General features: G+C 42.1%; 1 long non-coding RNA gene across 1 annotated transcript; it reads right to left on the reverse strand.

Annotated features, from left to right (window-relative positions):
* Positions 1-486: 486 nt before the first annotated feature.
* Positions 487-3,788, reverse strand: LOC123645917. The gene is made up of 2 exons (XR_006737736.1): positions 3,631-3,788; positions 487-2,513 (listed from the first exon to the last, which is right to left on the reverse strand). It is a non-coding gene; the product is annotated as an uncharacterized LOC123645917 (long non-coding RNA).
* Between the last annotated feature and the right edge of the window lie 9,665 nt (positions 3,789-13,453).

The raw sequence follows: 13,453 nt of genomic DNA on the forward strand, positions 1-13,453 counted from the left end.
AAATAATGGATGGCAGGAATTTCAGAAAGAGTAAACAGCTTGAGTCAAAACAAAGAGGCAAAAAGCCCATGTATCAGGGAGTAGTGAGAGTTTATGGAAGCAGCTTTTCCTGGATCTCTAATCTCAGCGAACTCTAAGTGTCTGGCCCTGACTTTGCCCATCAGACAAATTAACATAGCAGGGGTATCCTTTGTCCATCTCTTTCTCTTCTTCAAGGGTGAGTCTTAAATATTCAGAGTTTTATGAAGTTACAAGACCAAACTTGTTTTTAAGGCCTTCAGATCAATAGTGGCTGCTAAATGGCTTGAGCATCCTGTGACAAAAAGAGTCCCAGGTTCCAATGCAGATGTGACCACCAAGCCCAGTTCCTCCTGCCAACCTGACCCACACCAAGGCCTTCTGCCCTGTGCTGGGGCCTGGGGAAACCAAAAGGGGATTTTCCTGACTTTGGAACCAAATGAGAAATGAGACCAGGAAGCAGATCAATAGAGATCAAAATATCAGCTTTATTTATTGACAAAGCTGACCTGGACAGCGTGACTTGACTTGTAGCCAAATGGGCTTTCTGAAATGCCCTTCCTGATCTTTGCTTACCCTAAAAAACCACTGGCTTCCCCGTGCATGGTAAAACCTGCTTGGCCACACTCACCACAGTGCAGACCAGCATGCAAGTGACCTGTGGACAGGCTGGCCCCTTAAAGGACACAAGAGCAAAGAGGCAGGGCAAAGTCACCAGTCGGGCCAGTCTTGCCTTCCCTCCAGGTGTGGAAGTTCCTCCATACTTCTGCCTTTTGGGGCAGAGGTTTTGAAATTCTCTTCTCCCTGTGGAACATGAAGGCAGGAAGGGAGGAAGGAAGAAAAAAAAGAAAGGAAGAAGGGGAAGGTGGGAGGGAAAAATGAAGGGAAATAGGGAAGGAAGGAAAGGAGGGAGGGAAGGAAGAATGAACCTACAGCTGGTGGTGACTCTCAATGACTGGCTCCTCAGCTTTCCCCTGACTCTAGATTGCCCCCAGGGTCCCCTGTGCCCACAGCGGGAGTCAGAGTCTTTAGCTGCAGGCTCTGGGACCAATCCTGAGGACCATGGCTTCTGGCCTAGTCTGAGGTCACCGTGTATCCCAGTTCCTAGAATGGGGCTCCTGGCTTGGGATTTAGTCCCAGCCAAATAGTTCTCTTGCTTGAATTCTTCTGTTTGCTCCAATTGGCCTTTATGGAGAATGAATCCTCTACCAGAACCTTCACTCTTAAGGCAGAATCCTTGTTTCTGGCCTCTTCTACGACCTGTCTGGCCGGTCCCTGTCCCCGGCAGTATGACACTCCAGCACACTCTTCCCTCTTTCCAGGCTCCGTCTTCTTGACAAGATATTCCCCATCCATTGGTACTATTCTAAGCAAATTTTGCTGGGTTTCTGAGCCTCTACCTTCCCTCTCTAATCTGGCCTGTTGAATGTCACCATATTGCTGGTTCTGACACCAGAAGGCTGACTTCTAACAAGCACGATGAGATATATCCAAATGAGGGCTGTCGTCTGTGTTACCTGGGAAGTTTGCATTACATGCCTTCTCCAGGGATTCCACTATTTTTAAAAAACATTTCTGAAATTCCTCTGTTGGAATTTCATGGAGCCACAGTCAGAGCAAGACAGGACCATAGACACCACCCACCCAGTTCTACCTTCCACTTTGTATGTGGGGACACTTGAGGCTCTGGGAGCTTTGGAGCTCACTGAGAACACGTATCAAATTATAGGCAAAGCTGAATCCTTTCCTCTGCTCTCCTAACAAATGATTTTTCTTCAGAGCCAGTTTACAAGCAATAGAAGAAATGATCTCCCAAGTCTATAGCAGTGGTTGTTAATCCTTTTTGAATCATGAAGTCCTTGGGGAATCTGATACGTCTAAAGACATGATCCCTCAGAAAAGAACACATACACTCAAAACTTCCACACTCCAGGGTGAGAACTCCTGCCCTATGTTAGCGTGCACACACCTTCTCCCAGATTTCAACAGCAACTATTATGCAGCACGGTCATTGTCCTTGTCCTCCAGACCTGCATCCAAATGATTCTCTGCTGTTCCCAACTATCAAATCCCCAAAGGAACGAGATGTTCCAGTGCTGAGGAGGTCCAGAAGAATGTGCTGTAGGCTCCAGAGGCATTTCCACAAAGAGCATTCCAAAGATATTTGAAGAAAGCCAGAGTCCCTGGAAAGTGCAGCTTCTCCAGATGACCACCTAGAGCAGGCAGCATCTGTGTGCCTGCTCTGGTCAGCTCTTAAATAATCACAGCCCTGTTCCCTTTCAGGCAAAGCTCACGTGGAGGCTTTGGTATGGTAACTTCTTATCTGCTAATACAAGAGGGACAATTCCAAAGCTTAGCAGAGACTGCCTTCTCCATGCAGGCTCCTAGGACCTCTCCAGGCAGTTGTGTGCTTCTTCCTTCCTGTTCCCAAGCTTTGTATAAAGCTGTACCTCTGCTTTCATCTCTACTTCTCCCACCAGATGTTGGGCACAGACCTGAAGGGCAGAGATTGGATTCAGGCATTTCATCATTTATATGTCCATTTGACATTTATTAAGAGGCTACCACATGTTAGCACTGAAAATACAATGGTGGATAAAACAGTGCTGCATTCTCTCAAGAAAGGCAGACAAACAAGCAAGCACAAGTCACAACAGTGTGACTAACTTCCTTTGGGAAATACAGGGTACTTTACAGTACAGGCTGGTCTTTTGGGGGGAGGGGCACCTTTTACGCTAAGATCTGATGTGCATCTTTCCAGGCTCAGCCCACAGAATGTGTTTGATCTTAAACCGCATTGCCCTAGGCAAAATCACTGAAGGGCAACTGCTCACTAATTTAAGAGTGGCTGTGGTGAGCCAGGGCCCGACTGTTTGGAAAGACAACTGACATCAGGTGCAGCTGGTCACCTCCTTTAGCTCTTTCTGAGACATCTGTGCACTGATGGGAAAAGCAGTAGACTTACAACTCCTGTAGGTTTCTGTCTGGGGCTCTGCCACTGGCTACATGCATGTGTTCTCACTTGTCCTTCTGCATACGATGCCAAGGAAGCTGTGAAAGCCCTTTGCAAACTTAAGGACATATAATCAATGGATCTATCTATCTAAACTACCTCCTAGGCTGGTCCCAGCTTCACAGGGAGAGGAAGGCAGGGTAACACAAACTTAGGAGCACTGGCAAGGGTACTGCTTTGTAGGGCCCGTGCCTCAAGCTTTTTGCTGCTTCGCATGACCTGGATTTGGCAAGGAGGTGGCAGCCTGAATTCCAGGCAGGCTAAAAGGCCTTGGCTGAGAAGCTCTAAGGGATTTCACAACACAGCAGGGAAAGGCTTCCCACAGAGGGACCAGGGGGTGGGGGTGGGGAAAGCTGCAATTCTGCACGTTGGGAAAGGGTAAGTAGTGGAAGGGTCCCGAAAGGCAGAATGGGGCAGCGAGAAAAACCCCTGATTATTGACCCGCTCCCCTCACCACGCCTTAAATCCCAGCGCTAACAGCCGCAGCCTGCAAGCCATAGTATCACAATCCCACAGCGCCGGCCCTGCCTACGCCCCCAGCCCCTGCCCGGGGAGACGGTGCGGACAGGCCGCCTCCCCCGGCACCCGCGCATGCGCACCGCTTGCTCTGCGGCCAACACTCATCTGCGGCGCTCGGATCCTCGGATTAAACAGACATCTCTCCTTTTATCTCTGGTTGTGCCTAGTGCTCAATCCACAGCAGTCTCCGAGTCCTTAGGCTGCCGGGCAGTGGTTGGGGCAGAAGGAAACAAGTCAAGAAGAGCTCGGGCCTGGCCTAAAACTACAACTCCCAGTAGACACCGCGCTGGTCCCTCCTTCTGGTGGGCGGGGCCCAAGGGCCACCGCGGCTTAAAGCGGCGAGAGCTGCTCGGCGTCCGCACCGCTGTGTGCGGAGCCCGCGCCTTTGCGGTCTGCGCGGGAGCGTGGGGGCCTGTGGTGTCCTTTCTGTCCTTGCCTGTTGTGCCTGAACTAGCAACAGCATAACCCAAACAACTTCTAAGCACGTTTAGAGGCTTCTCTCAGGTTCTGGTAGCTTGTTGCTTCTACTTCACTGAATTCTTTTTTTTTTTTTTTTTTTTGAGACAGAGTCTCGCTCTGTTGCCCAGGCTAGAGTGAGGTGCCGTGGTGTCAGCCTAGCTCACAGCAACCTCAAACTCCTGGGCTTAAGCGATCCTCCTGCCTCAGCCTCCCGAGTAGCCGGGACTACAGGCATGTGCCACCATGCCTGGCTAATTTTTTTTATATATATGTTGTTAGTTGTCCAGCCGATTTCTTTCTATTTTTAGTAGAGACGGGGTCTCGCTCTTGCTCAGGCTGGTCTCGAACTCCTGACCTCGAGCGATCCTCCCACCTCGGCCTCCCAGAGTGCTAGGATTACAGGCGTGAGCCACCGCGCCCGGCCGACTTCACTGAATTCTTGATTAGCAAGTGAGAACCTGAAAAATCAGCTGTGTGTTAAATTTCTGTAAAATGAATTATTTTCCTTACCATGTCAAAGCAACTTTGTATTTTTTTCTAGCTTGCAGGTGTCAGTGGCTCATGTTTAGTATCATTTATTTTCTCTAAAGACTCAACACAATAAATAAGAAGGGAGTCTGTTTAAAGAAATCCTGCAGTGAATCATCCTGAAAAAGTGAAAACCTGTTGATTTGATACATTTTGTAGTTTACTTTTCCAACTTCTGAATGTTGTAATGAAGTGCCTTTAAAATGTAGCACACTTGAGATCCGTTTTTAATGTGCAGGTTTAAAAATATGTTTTAGGCCTGGTGCGGTGGCTCTCGCCTGTAATCCTAGCACTTTGGGAGGCTAAGGCGGGAGGATCACTTGAGGTTCGGAGTTGGAGACCAGCCTGAGCAAGAGTGAGATACTGTTCCTATGAAAAATAGAAGAAATTAGCCATGTGTGGTGGTGCTTGCCTGTAGTTCCAGCTACACGGGAGGCTGAGGGAGGAGGATCGCTTAAGCCCAGGTTGCGGGTGAGCTGTGATGACACCACTGCATTTAACCCTGGGACAAGAGGGTGAGACTCTGTCTCCAAAAATAAAGTTTTAAATTGTAACCTAATGTTTGAATACGACCCAGAATGGTGAGGTTTAAAACCTCTACTCTTTGATTCTTGCTTTAGGGAGGCAAAAAATGACAGTTCTTAGATAGTATGAGGGATAGCCACCTTCTAGAAAGTGCCATTGGTCCCCATGACTATAGTAGGTTTCTTGAACTGAGTGGTTACTGTGATTTCTTACAGCCACTATTAAACAACCTCCTCATGCTAACAACGAACTCCTTTTGTTTTTTTGCAAATAAATAAATTTTAAGGGCCTCAAAGGGAGTCAATTCAGAGCTTGAATGCAGAATCTCTTTTAGAGTTGGGCTTTTAAAATTTGTTTTTGGATCTCTTGGCTTCAGCCTGCTGAGTTTTATGACTATGTGTTCATTCACTCTATTTAGTGTGGCATTTGTGGATAATAAGAAATTGGCCAACTTTGCTAAAAATTAACAAGATGTATAATTTTTAATTTGTTCTTTGTGTGAGGCAGCCCAGTAACAGGCATACTGAAAAATGGAAATAGTAGTTGATGTATAGTGATTTCAGAGATGACTAGGGCCGCTATTGTGCTCTGAACAAACCCCCCATACGTTCTGAAACATTAAATAGGAGAGAAAGCAATAGTCTTGATATTTGGTAATATTTGGATTTTTCCAAAATTCTCAAATGTTCTCTTTACAGTCACAAACAGAACAAGTTTTCTGGCTACTAACTCTTCTAGTAAACATTTAATTTATTAAGTCCTAGCCAGCTCAGTAAGGCAAGAAAGCATAAGATATAAGACAATATTACTGTATATAAGAAAATTTCAGGAGAACTTAGACAAATTATTAATATTTTTAAGAAAGGACAGCTGGAAAAAGTGCAATTGTACAAGAATCAATTTTATTTCTATCACCACCAATAAAAGACAAATATTATTAATTTGACAAAAGATACCACTTACAGGAGTAAAAAAAAGATGTGCAAGAGCTTTATGGAGGCAAGTATAAAACTTCATTGAAAATCGTTAAGAAAACATTTAAATTAAATGAATGGATACATCATGTTCATCGATGCAAGAACTCTGTTTTATAAAGTTATCAATTCCTCTCAAATCTATGCATTTAATCCAACCCAAATCAAATTGTCAATACTGTTGTATATGTTTGTATCTTGACAAGTTTATTCTCAAACTTATATGTAAGATCAATGGTTCATGAATGACATTTTTTAAAGAATAAAATGAGTGTCCTACTAGGTAACAAGGGTTTGCCCTATTAGATATCAAGCCATCCTGTAACACTGTAATAAGACGACAATGTGGTGTTATTGCTGGGACAAGCAAATAGAGAACAGAAGAGAACCTGTGCATATATCAGAACGGATTAGATCATTGGGAGAAGATGAACTGTGCAATAAATGGTATTTGGAATAATTGGTTAAACACATGAAAAAATTGATATTTATCTCTTACCATACCAAAAAATAAATAAATTCTAGTTGAATTAGAGCCTTAAATGTGAAAAGCAAAACTTTAAAACTTTTAGATGTTCTCCTATAGGCCTTTATGACCTTGGTCTAGGGAAAGATTTCTTAAACCAGACATATAAAGTTCAGACTATAAAGGAAAAGACAGGTGAATCTGACTACATTAAAAACAAGCAAGCATGCAAACAAACAAAACTTCTGTACTTTAGAAACTAAAAAACAGAAGTGAAAAGACAAGGCACAGACTGGAAGGACATTTACAACTCAAAGAGAGACAAAGGATCAGTATTCAGGAATTTTAACACTACAAATCAATAAAACAAAGACAAATGATACATTGTAATGGTACGATATAAAATGAACCAAGATATAACTTGGCAGCTTCCAGAAGAGGAAAATCAAATGGTTAATAGATAGTGAGAAAATACTCAACCTCACTGGTAATCAGGGAAAATACTAATTAAAGCAACAAGAAGTTGTTTCACACTTATCTGATTGGAAAAATTAAAAAGTCCAATAATATTGTATTATCAAAGATATTGAGCAACGGAAACTCTCAGCTACTGTTGATGTTAGCATAATTGGTTCAGTTTGGCAGTGTAATAAAAGTCAAGATTACAAAGCAAGTTCACTCTGGGCATATATTCTACGGAAGCTCTTCTACATATGCATAAATGGATATGTCAGAAATTTTTTCATAGCAGCCATGTTGATGATAGCCAAAAATGGGAAACAATAAAAATGTCCTTCAGGAGAAGAGTGGGTAGTTGACTAATTCTGTGGTCCTCACCCCCCGGGCCACAGATAGGTACCAGTCTGTGGCCTGTTAGAAACCGGGTGCACAGCAGGAGGTAAGTGAGCAACGCTTCTTCTGTATTTATAGCTGCTCCCCAAGGCTTGCATCACTGCATAAGCTCTGCCTCCTGTCAGATCAGCAGTAGCTTTAGATTCTCATAGGACCATGAACCCTGAGCATGCGAGGAAACTAGGTTGCATGCTCCTTATGAGAATTTAGTGCCTGATGATCTGAGGTGGAGATGAGGCCATGATGGTAGCACCAGGGAACAGCTGCAAATAGGCATTATCATTAGCAGAGAGGTTTGACTGCACAATAAATGTAATGCACTTGAATCATCCCAAAACCATCCCCCCCGGTGCCAAAAAGTTTGGAGACCACTGGACTAATTCATTCAATGGAATACTATAAAGCAGTGAAAATGAAAGAATGAGAATGGCATTATCAACGTGTATAATTTGTGCAAGAAGAGCAAGTTATAGAACCATGTGTACAATTTCAGTGTGATACCACTTATATAAAGTTAGAACATACAAAACAATACGAATTATTGACTATGGACAATTTCATATGTAGAGAAAGTATAAAAATATGGGATTAATAAGCACCAAATTCAGAGGAAAGGAAGGAAATAAAATTGGGTGGAACTTCAAATGTGTCTGTAACATTTTATTTTATTTTTTTATTTCTTGAAATTGTTCATTGAAAAGAAAAGGAAGGAAAGAAAAAGACTGACAGATCTGCTTGGAGAACTGCAGTTACACTTACATTTTCATATAACTTTCTGAGTTTTCTCTTATAATTCAATCCAATGAGAGTCATCACTCTCTACAGGGTCTCCTTGGCACAGAGGACTAAGGTCCTGCTGATGGCCATCTGCCCAGCTTTCTGTCTCCACATTCCTGCAGCACAGAGGGACTAGTGGAGACAGCATGGTTAGCTGACACTAAGAAGCCTAAATTGGACCAAGATCCTTACCCCAGGAGTGGGACAGGTGCAGGCTGAGAGCATGGCTCTCTACTGATCTATGGTGGATGCAGATTTAAGATGCCACTTTAAGTGCTAAACACCTCATCCCTCTGTGGGCATCTTCCAGTCAAAATGGGCAGGTTAATCTATTGGAGTTCTAGATACCAGCTCATTTCCATAGTTGATCCAAATTCTTACATGTGGGTCTGTTCTCCCCACTGCACTAATTTTCAGTTTTTGAAAGGTGTTTTTTAATATCATTTTTAAAGGATTGAAACAGCAAGAGATCTACATGTAGAGAACATATTATATTTTGCTTTATTAAAGATATTTAATGATGACATCCAATTCTGCTGAAAAGTTTTAATCCTGGTTTTCTTATTATTTTGGCAGCACACTGTCACTATCATAACTGGCTATTGAAAAATGTACCTGATTTTTTTTTGTATAATAAGAGCATATAGGGCTTGTTGACTTGTTACTACCTTCAACTTTATACCTTGAATCGCACACAGGTCCTCCTGGATTCTCCAGTAATGTGTATGACTTGGAATGCTTTTCCATTTATCAGCAAAGTTTATTAATTAGGCACCCACATTTGCATAGTACTCTACTGAGCACCTAATAAATATGTTTTAAAAAGACACTGTCCTTGCTTGAAAAAGCCTACTCTACCAGTTGTATAGGCTTTTCATTCTTCCTCTTTGGCCACACTATCTTTGCTAACCCTTTTGTAACCTCTAGATTGTCAGATCTGTTTGAGCTCAGGACTGTAGCCCCCCACACAGTGGGCATTCACCACATGCTCTGGCTAAGGTGGTAGGAAAGAGTTTCTCTGTCTTCAGAGAAAGTAAGCTAAGTTTTTGGGCATGGACATTTGGCTTTTTACCATCTCAACTGGTTTAAACACAAGGTTTCCCGTGATGCAAAAAGCCAGATACAGACTATTTCAATTGTGTTGCACCCAGGGAAGGAAAAAGTAGCCCATATTTAGACCACAGTGCAGAGCTCCAGCAACCAGAAAGTCACCAAGGCAGTATCAGCAGCTAATAACACCCACCCCCACACACACTTGCATTCATTTTATGGGGCTTACTCCCATATGAAGTAAAGCCAAAACACTCACCTGTATAAACATGATCAAGTTCTAGAGTCATACCACAGGAATAAATAGCAGCAGTTTGGAAAACAAATTCTTAATTGACTGAGCTATGATCAACACAGTTTCGTGTGAGGAGTTCCATTTTACCAAAAAAGAGAGTGATGGTTTGAAGACTGTGTTTCTGTCTTAAAGCTTGTTACTTTAGTTAGTTTATCAATTTATAGCCCAGGTTGCCTCTCTTTTGGCCAGCATGGCTTTCCAGGGCAGGGGTTTCAGACTCCCAGGCAGGTGAGGATGACTTAGGTTTCTCAGAGAAGCAATGTGGTGGAGCTGTGTAATTTGAAAGAACAGGAAATCAGGCAATTGTCACTAACGGTCATGATGACATATGCGGCCATATGTGAGTGTTATATAGGGAGCCGTGTGTATGGGGGTGGAGTCTGCTAGGAAAAGGCAGCTGATGCCTCGCCACCTTCCCAGAGGGTCATGTGAGAAATCAATTTGTTTCTCTTATCTTTTGTTGGTGGGATGTGAAATGTTGTTAATCATCAAATGCTGACTGTCCGCACGGATGGTGGAACCTTTGGGGAGGGGACAGTTTATTTCTTTGGCCAACTCTCCCAACCAGATACCTGGGAAAATAAATGGTTCACAGCCTGGTCATTTCTGATTTGCAAATACTCTGTCCACATGATATCAGAAAGAGCTATTCCCTTCTTCCCTTTTCTTCTTCCCTTATTTCTATATTTCCCTTCCCTCCTTACTTCCCTCCTTCCTTTCCATCCATCCATCCATCCATCCATCCATCCATCCATCCATCCATTATTTACCAAGTACTTTCTATGGTCAAGTTCCTTCTACCAGTGTCTGTGGTCCAGGAACAAAAAGGGTAGAAGCACACTCAAGTGACAGGGGCAGAGTAGGGCAGACAAGTGAGGGAGTGGACAAGAGATGACAACCAGTTAGAGGTGAAGGATGATGGAGAAGGAGGCGCCATAGATAACTCATGACTCAAAGCCTTTTTCCCCATCTGGTGTAGGTCCACAGTCTCTGCTAGAAACTCTGGAATTTGGGTATCACCCGAAACAAATGAAATGCAATAAATACTGCTGTCTATCTATCTATCTATCTATCTATCTATCTATCTATCTATCTATCTATCTATCTACCTACCTACCTTTAAAATGCATAGACATACTGCACCAAGGTTCTGCTGGGCAAAGTTTCCACTTGATAACTGTAGTCAGTCAATATGCTACCATCCAGTGCTTGTGTACTAGTTTACATAATCAAAACTTGTAAGAAGCTTAAATGGCTTAAGTTTAACTGAATCCTAAAAAACATCATACAAGACAAGCTAATGAAACAGAACACTCAGTCCAGGAGACCAACTCAAAAGATAAGAGAACACTGGTGAAAGAGAAAAGGAATTGGAAATGAGATATGCAAAAAATACCCTGGGACTAATCATATAGAAATGCAAAGGATAAATCATTTATTAGGCCTGGAAATATATTTTTTACAAAAAAAGAGCACTGCAATGCACCATAATTGACAATGCATGGCTCTTAACGCTAGGAGAATTTCCCTTGACCTACTGCTGAAAACACCTGCTCTGTCACAAGAACTGTTTACAGGGGCAGAGGCAGACCGAGCACTGCTGAGAATACATATGGGAAGACAACTCAGTATAGACATCTTTATGGTACTGAATCAAATCACAGAGCCATATGTTGCTGTCTCGAGACTTTGATTATTGAACTCATTAAGTGCATCTAAGAACATAATTGTTAATTTTACTTGTAATGAAATGTATGAATGAATAAATGCATTAAGACTTTGGTAAAATCTATGAAAACATGATGGTTTGTGGAGGTGCAAAGTGTCAGGGGAGGGCAGGGAAGAGAGAGCTTTCAGCTGGGGAGGGCTGTGGCGCCACACTGATAGTTGCCTTCTATGTCCCACAATGTGACACAGAGGTCATGAAGACTTTAAAACATCAAAGGCAGTTGACATTTCCCCCCTGCATGTTCTACTTCCTAAGGCAGTTGCATACCCTAGAGTAATTTTAGAAAGATTTCTAGTAATAAGAATAAAAGCAAAAGAAACTTTTGTATATAGTGCTAGAAAGCAGGATGAGCTAGTTGAAATCACCTTAGGTCACCTGAATCCTAAGGTAGTCTTCTTCCTATATCATACAGCAACTTAAAATTTCATTTTATTTGCTTATTTATCTTTACCTTTGCTGTAGGAAAATTCACTCTTTTTAGTGTAAACTTCCACAGGTTTTGAAAAATACATATAGTCATGTAACCACCACCAAAATTAAGATGCAAAACAGTTCTTATGACCCCCAAAAATTATCCTTGTGCTGCCCCTTTGCAGTCAACCCTTCCTCTCACCCTTAACCCCTGAAAACTGTTCTATTCTCCATCCCTTTAGCTTTGCCTTTTCCAGAATAACATGAAAATGAAATTATATAGTAACACACGACATTTTAATTAGAAAATTTAAAACAAAAGCAAGCAAGCAAACAAACAAAAACAAAAATGAAACAACAAAAAAACAGAGCCCCATTCCCTGAATATTCTCATTAAGTAACGTTTACTATGCTAGACACCTCAAATCTTCCTGCTGCTTCTCAAAATATTTTTCCTGATTAAAGCAACTTTTGTTTTTCTTTCTCTTTGCCCTTGCCCTGTATTGCTTAGAAATTTTGGGGGGTCACTTTGCAGTTGTTTCCTGTGTGAGCACGACAGTGAATTTGGCTGTACGGAAGAGATTTGCTTTGTAATATTCCACCTGGGAGAGAGGCAATGTTGTGTTTTTCTAGCAATTTTATAAATCTAATCTGAACTAAAGAGGAAAACTCATTCCATGGAGTTTAATTAGAATTTAACCGAATGAGAATAGACAAAAAGGATGTAGGATGAAGCTCAGTTGGGCACATAAAAATTAGAGAAAACTCTAAGGCCCCTCATTTGTGAAGGTCAGTTTCCTACATGAAGGAACATAAAATTCCTGAAACATAAAATTGCAAGGCATGCAAAGGAAAACCAATTCTTACGGATATGTTTGGATGCACACACAATTTCAACTGCCTGCTTAGTGAGGCAGACAGACCAGCTCTAGCTACAGCATGAGTTAGTTGCCTTCCTGCCCATCATACTTTCTGCTCTTGTCTTCATGATCTGGAGCATATTAAATATGAAAACGAATGGTAGAAGAGCTGCATTTTACCTTGGATCTCTGTTGGCTATTATTATGATTATTATTTTTTAAAAGATTTGGGAATGTGGACATATTTTGTTCCATTCCATGAACTATGAAGTTGCCAACATCACATTCTGAGATAAGGATGGGGTAAAATATAGACTGCTTCAGCCTACCCATCTTCATAGGTCGTGTTCATTGTCCATCCATACTGGACTAGAATAGCTGCTCTTTGGCTAGTGCTATCTTGGTGCAGTTGCTTTCTTAGCAGTATATCACCTTGCTTTTCTTACCGATTTTTAAATCATTTGCATCAAACCTCTGTGTGTATCTGCTGGTTTGGGCTCTGCCTTTGAGCTTATCACCAGCATTAGACACAGGAACAGTGAAGGGCACCAAGAGAAACACCACGTAAACACGGTGGCAGATATGATAGCACAGTGACCCGGGGGGCACCTATGGGCGAGCCCCCCGTATTTACTCAACTCTCAGGTTGTGGTAGAATCAGGGCCCTGCCAAGCCTTAAGTGTATATTTTTATTTGTGAATGCATTATACTCAAAGTCTTGCCCAAATCTATTTTGCTTGATTAATAAAAACAAAACCAAATTCGGGTTCTGCATGCAGTAAATCTAACTTTTAAGATAGGAAAAAGTAAATTCTCAAAACCAGTGAGTTTAATGTTTAATCCCTGGCATCAGATGGTGAACAGATGGTTTGTAAACACATAGCAGAGGAAACAGCATGGGTTTACTAAGAGCAAGTCATGCTGAACTAACCTTGTTTCCTTTTATGATAGAGTTGACACTGACAGAAAAGGGAAAT

Source organism: Lemur catta, chromosome 10, assembly GCF_020740605.2.
Source record: "Lemur catta isolate mLemCat1 chromosome 10, mLemCat1.pri, whole genome shotgun sequence".
NCBI lineage: Eukaryota > Metazoa > Chordata > Mammalia > Primates > Lemuridae > Lemur > Lemur catta.